Source organism: Lactuca sativa, chromosome 9 (genome assembly GCF_002870075.4).
Source record: "Lactuca sativa cultivar Salinas chromosome 9, Lsat_Salinas_v11, whole genome shotgun sequence".
Taxonomy (NCBI): Eukaryota; Viridiplantae; Streptophyta; class Magnoliopsida; order Asterales; family Asteraceae; genus Lactuca; species Lactuca sativa.
In genome coordinates this window covers 182,350,748-182,356,747 of record NC_056631.2, presented here as the reverse complement: position 1 = coordinate 182,356,747, position 6,000 = coordinate 182,350,748, and positions in this window count along the sequence as shown.

The following is a 6,000-nucleotide window of genomic DNA, read 5'->3' as shown; positions in this document are numbered from 1 at the left end:
AACAAAACATTGTTTTACTAATGGAAAATGGATTAAGATGACACAAGTTCCCCGATCATTAAAACTCGTAGGGAATGGAGTCGAACAAGGGGTGCACATATCGCCAAAATCAAGCGAGGAAGACGAGAATCACTATGAAATAATTTATTGTTTCCATATTTTGTTTAAGAGTTTTTTAATAATTTAACCTTTCCTCAATCTTCGCGGCTTTGCTAGGTGTTCTATCATCGCTGAAATTTAGGGCTATCGTTGATCCAACATCCACACATAAATCAAAATTGGTGGTTGGGGTGTGTTTTAGAAAAAGGTTAGTGGAACATATCATTAGATGTAGATTATTGTAGGAAGTTCCTTCCAAATTCTTCATTAGAAAGCACACATAGTGATTAGGCACATGAAACATGGTTATAAATCTCAGCCATTGGTTGATCAAACGGTGCTGATTAGGCATTGCTATTTAGCAACCTATCTTGCTTTTTCCTAGTAGTTTATTTTTATGGGTTTTTTTCCAAAATTTTGGACTTATATTTAGAGTTTCCATTCATACTATAAAATCCAAATATATTTTTTTGTTATTATTTATCTTTCTTTATTTATACAGGAAAATTAAGATTTTTTTATTTTTTTATTTTTTATTTTTTATTTTTGTAATTTTAGACGTCTAACTAATACACGTAATTTACAAACAACTAGTAAAGACTGTTTGTAAAAGGGGATCTTAAATTTGTGTGCAATACATGGCTATAAAGTTTATGCTGATAATCCGTAGTATTGTGCATATTTGGGTGAAAATAGTAAGTTTGGAATGTCTGTTATGTATGTGTACAAGATATTGACCATGTACACGCACCTTCTTCAATCGTGGTCGTGTTCGTTCGTTGTGTGCACCACGAAATCGAATGGGCATTTCAATTGGCTCGATACTGCAATGTCTACTTTTGGATTGCGTCGATTTTTTTTTTTTTTTTTTTTTTTTTTTTTACATTTCAAACATATTAACCTTCATCTATAAATACCGCACTTTCTATTAAACATATTCACTTAATTTCTTCTTTCTTTTCTCACAAAATCAGACACTTCTTTTACATTATTCCAAAACCAATGCCTCCTAAAAGGATGAATTTGTTAGAAAATGAAGAAGAGAACTTAGCACGAGCATGGGTAGCGGCTTTAGAAAACTAGTAACGCGTCCTAATTTTTGGATAAAGGTTGGAAAATTTTTACATGAATTAATGGGTTGCCAAAATCGTAGTGTTGATGAAATATGTTCGAAGTATTGCTATATGAGAGTTAAATGCGTTGAATTCAATGATATTTATAATTTTGTTATAAACAATGTACACGAAGGCGACCCCTTTGCGGTGGCAATGGACCAATATGAAGACACGACACACACACCGTTTAAACACGTCGAAGCTTGACGAATATTAAGAGAGTGCCCAAAATTTAGTGAGTAAAAATAAGGTTTAAAAAATAGTTTTAAGTTGTTTGTGGTTGTATTTTCTAAGGTTTTTATTATGTTTTTTTAATGTTGTTTGTTTTAATTTAATGTAATCTTGTTTTGTTAAATAAAAAGCTAGTTTAATAAAAAAAATATGTTTTATTGTGTGTTTGAATTAATTTTAATTAAAAAAAAAATTTGTTATTGTGTTTTAATGTATTTTTGAATTTAATTTAAATAAAAAAAATGAGGTGGAGTGATACGTTAGTGGTAGGTATCTCATGTTAGAGGTAGGAGAATGTGGTGCTAATGTGATAACACACATATGTCTTATGTTATGAGTATAACGGATGGTCTAAACAATTTTGATATGTGTCTAACAAACCAATAAAATGTTGGATTAGTGTCTAAGTCCATAACTATTTTGGTATGTACTTGACCCGATGTTGCATGGTCATTTTGGGTTGCCTTCACCAAAGCAACTTGATAGGATGAATTATGGAGAGAAATGATTAAATATGATTTATTAATATTATGAGAATAATATATTAAAGGAGAAATCATATTATTTAATTAATATTAGTCAAGAATTAATAAGAATTAAGTTTGTGGCTAAAAGATATTAATTAAACTTAAGGGACTAGAATTGTAATTATAAGATAATTGCAATTGGGCTATGAATTACCTTATTATATAAGGTTTGACGAATTCTATGGGGAAACCCATTAGAAATCGTCCAAGGCTTATTAAAGAGGGGTTCATGGGTTGCTTAGGGCCTAAGCATCCAAATTAGGGTTTCCTTGTTAGATAACCCTAATAGCCTCACTATTTAAGGAACCCTTATGCCCCAAAAACGTGGTGAACTTGTTCTCTAGGGTTTCCACACGTTTTAGGCAACCTCCTTCTCTTCTCCTCTTCATCCTCTTGCTCTTGGTGTTTGTGAGCCATTAGAGGAGTGACATTTGTGACTCTAAGCTTTGTAAAGTCAATACAAGAAGGAATTGAAATTGTTATTGCTATATAGCAATCAATGTATGATCTAAACCCTAATTAATATGTTATATTGATTAGATCTAGGGTTTATAGTCTTAGGTGAGTTGCATGTACAATAGAGAAACCTAGATCCAAGCATTAGGGTTTGGATGAGCACATAGGATATTCTTATGGCTAAAACCCATCAGTGGTATCAAAGCCTTGATTGGTTTCTATTGTATTGATGCCTTGGTTATTTGTTCAAGCCTTAAAAAAATCGATTTTTTCCTCCTGCCTGATGAACTCGGTGAGTCCCATTGTGGACTCGGCGAGTAGGCCCCTACTCGGCGAGTCCATAGGGGTACTCGGCGAGTTCGAGCGTCAGAAAGAGGGGATTTCGGGATTTCTTGCTGTTTTTCTCATGGATACTTGCCTTATCTGTTCTAGGTCATTAAAATCCGATTTTAAACATATTTATGAGTATATCCTTGATTAAACAAAAGATAATTACCAATTGATTAGATAATAACTTCCTTATATGATAAAGTTTGATTATTTGTATTAATTGGGTAACTTATTTTGCAAGAAATTGAAATTAGGTCAAATATAGATAATGATAAACTAAATTGTTTAATTTATATTATTTGTTATTTGATCCTTGTGTTTTGAAAAGTTTCAATTTTTCCCTTTAGGTTTTATAGTTTAAATTTGAACTCAAAAGTTTTGTTTTTGAAATTTAAATAGTTGAAACCCTTATGTTTTGAAATGTTTCAAAACTTGCCCTCAAGTTTTGGAACTTAAAAGTTAATTAAAAGTTTAATTTAGGAATGTTAAATTCTAAAACCCTAGTATTTTTTTGAAAAGTTCAAATCACACCTTTATGGTTTTATTAATTAATTAAGGTGTATAATTAAAAGAGGTTTAATCAATCCATAAAATTTTGGTTTACAATTTAATTAAATTAAAAGTATAATTATTAAATTAGACCACCTAGTATTTTAAAAGTGTAAAATACACCCTATACTATATATAACATTAAAAGTCTAACATTATATATATGTATGAGTAAAAGTCAGTCTTACCGTTAGTAGGCCTCATTCACGAAGCTGGTCTATAAGGGGTGTTTAAGGAAATTGCCTATAAAATGGCGATTGAATGTGTATCCACTCTTACCCACTGCACTCTTGACTAGTGGAGGGTCGTTAGCCGAACGGGTAGGATAGGACAAAACCTTCCATTATAAGTATAATGAAGTATAAAAGTAACTAAATGTTTTCATAAAATTCCCAATCTTAGTTACTTTAGGCAAAAGTGAATTGATGCAATTCCATGAAATTACACTTTGTACCCTTGCGAAGACGTTAGTGGAGCGTGTGTGGTTTACCGGCACACTAAATGGTTCTAAGCAAAGGTAGCAAAGGGTGACTCAATGTTTGTCATAGTTCGGTGGAGCGTGTGTGGTTAACCGGCACATCGAATAGGTGACTGTAACATGTGGGGGCACCATGTAAGTTTGCATGGTTATTCACACCCGCTTTGTGATCCTCGACATCCCAGTCACAAACTAGAGGGGCATATCGAGATTTAAACATGCCATTGAAAAGTTCAATGAATCTCATAGGATCTAGGAGTTTTCAATACATTTAAGACTTAATCTGTTTTTCGTTTTTCATGGTGGAAAATTAGTGAATCGTCATTCACTTACCTTCAAATGTTCTGCAATTTGGGTTACGACATCCCTCTCCCGAGTTGTAGAATATTGTGCTGGGTCCTAGCCTTAGTATATCATTTGGGTGATTTACTAAGGACTCAATAAATCAACTAACTTGAATTCGTTTTCTCCCGTTTTGTAGATGTCAAAGTACGACAACTATGGTCTTCCCAAATCCCGTGGAACAAGCATTCCACATGAAGATGATATTCCACGATTCGATCGAGGAACAAGAAATCATGCTTCACTTCCTCCTCCTCCTCCCGTTGTTCTCCCTAACCCACAATGTCACACCCCGAAAACCAAAGGCGGAAACATTTCTGGGGTTGACTCCACGTTGAGTATCAAATCCAATGCACATAGTAAAGCAGTAATCACCAAACATTACATTACATAATATTGTTTACATCTATTTAAAAGAAAAGTTGTACAAGTGTTTTACATATGTAATATGAACAAAAGTAAAGACGAGTCTTCGGGACGCTCCGTCTTCTCCAAATGGTTGCGGTGTACCTGTCTAACGCTGACCTCAGAATACAAGCAGTTTGAAAATCAGCATAAAGCTGGTGAGTTCATAAGCGGTTTAGTTTTGAGAAGAACGAGTTTCCTTTACTATCTAAAATAGTTATTGTTCAAGAAAATCCCATATTTTCTTATAAAATGGTTTAGTTATCTTTTGTTACAATTTCAAAAATGGTTTGTTGTGTTATTCCAGGAAAATCCTATATTTTCCTTTAGTTTTAGTTATTCGATTGTTACTTTATTCGCTTATGTTTTGTTACGCTATCCAGGAAAATCCCATATTTTCCTATGTGTTGAATTGGCTATTTGATTCTAAATTCGTTACTAGTTGTTATGTTATCCCAGAAAAATCCCATATTTTCCTATGTGTTGAATTGGCTATTTGGTTCTTAGGTTTGATTTCAAAGTATTAGTACTTACCATATGTGTAGTATTAGTTAAGTATTCTAAATTCCTAGATATACTACATTCGTATGACTATAACCTACAAACTTAGTTGTATTTTTGTATATTTGGATTCACCAGAAACGTACATTACAGTATTTTTGATTATTCTGGTGGATTCCAAAAGAGTACATTAGTTGTATTTTCGTATCTCTATCGACATTCTGAGGCGGATGTAATCGAAACTCAGTAGAGGTCCAGAGGCGTACTTTCGTATTTGGTACTATGGTGACGTTCAAGGCGTACACTAGCTGTATATTCGAAGTCTTGCTATCATCCAAAGGCGTTATTTCGCATTCGTAGTCCTAAGCCTATTCGTATTCGTTCTATCATATTAGTTATATTCGTTATTCGTATTCGTACTTAGTTATAATTAGTATGATTTCTTTTACAAAAGACAATATAATTACAATATTTAAAAGAAATCTGTATTTAACCTGCAGTTCAAAACATCAGTTATCACAATCAAGACATTTAGTAAATAAACCATTAAATTGAAAATCAGTTTAAGTACAAAATATATTTGTACTTTTGCTTGTATTCCCCCCTGAAAAACAGCGAAAATAGTGAAAAACATGGAAAAAGGGTAGGGGTATGAACTCACCGGATGCGGAAATGTGTCGATTTCGGATGCTAAACTTCGAATCGAGGCCTGATTACTCGCGATGTCCCTATGTAAAATGAAATAATGTCCATATATATCTAATTAGATTTACAATCACTAATTATATGGAACATTATACTCCAATGAGATTAAACACCCCAAAACGAGTGTTTGGAGTGACCCGGGTGACATCTATGGACGGGAATTGAAGCGAGGGACTTGGAATTTGAGTTTACTCCCCAAGAGTAAACTCCCTAATGAAGTTTACGGCCAAAACACCCGTTCCCCATGAGTTTACGGCCGGAA